This window comes from Phocoena sinus, chromosome X (genome assembly GCF_008692025.1).
Source record: "Phocoena sinus isolate mPhoSin1 chromosome X, mPhoSin1.pri, whole genome shotgun sequence".
Classification (NCBI taxonomy): Eukaryota; Metazoa; Chordata; class Mammalia; order Artiodactyla; family Phocoenidae; genus Phocoena; species Phocoena sinus.
The window spans coordinates 8,341,233-8,342,280 of record NC_045784.1 but is presented as its reverse complement, the minus strand read 5'-3'; positions in this window follow the sequence as shown (position 1 = coordinate 8,342,280).

The window sequence follows — 1,048 nt, the reverse complement described above, 5'->3', positions numbered from 1 at the left end:
TTGGAGGAATTGGTCATGCTTCTCCCTTTATTGTCCTTTCGTTTCTTTCTGAACTCAGACAAAGGAAGATAGGAAGAACGTAGCTATTAAAAACTTCGGGGGAAAAATCCAGAGGATAACCCATTAAAATTGAAGGAAATGAAATGAGGAAGAATAATTGGGTCTCTCAAAGCGGGATCTTTTACTTTAATCCTAATTTTAATTGTATTATCTACTATTGGTCATGTGAAGTGGGGAAGTTCTTTTTCTTTATGGGCTAGATTCTTCTGTATACCCTTACAGATCCCAACAGTTACAGATCCCAGTAATTATAAGGTATGGCATCATCCATGAAAATGGCTATTAATTCAAAAGCTTAATTCACTGGGCTAGATTCAAGAGGAGCCAAAAGTCCCAAGGGAAATCAAGGTGGAGCTGAATATTAAATGAATATTCTCTTTATTTTTGTTTAACTGCATGGGTATCTCTGGGTCAAGTTAGGAGTATGCTACATTTTTTATTTCCTGTGCATCAAACTGCATTTAATTATAGCTAACAATAATAGCTAATATTCATTAACTGCTTAAAATGTCAGGGCCTTAATTACTTTATGTGCATTATTTTATTCTCATAATAACTTCATGATGTAGGTACTGTCAAAGTATAATTTTTAAAGAGCTAAAAACAGGGGTCTCACACAAATAGAGAATGAATGCATGTCAAGAATTTACTCAACTCATTAATAATGGAAACCGAAGAGGGTTAAGATGATGCGAAGAGCATTTTGAAGAATTTGGTATTTATAGACATTCTGAGGGGAAAAACAGTGTGTTGGAATAATATTGCTAGGATAGATTCAAAACTGGTTAACATGCTACAGGGCAATAAAACTACAACCTTTGAGGTTACCTTTACCGCTGGGCAAAAATCTGTGAATTAACATGCGACTTCAGAGCATATGAATTCTAATCAAATAAAAGAAAGTCAAGCACAAATACATTCCCTGGGTAATTAACTCTTCAGTAGGCAGGTTAGTACCCCAGTAAGATTTTTATTTTTTAACCTCTTT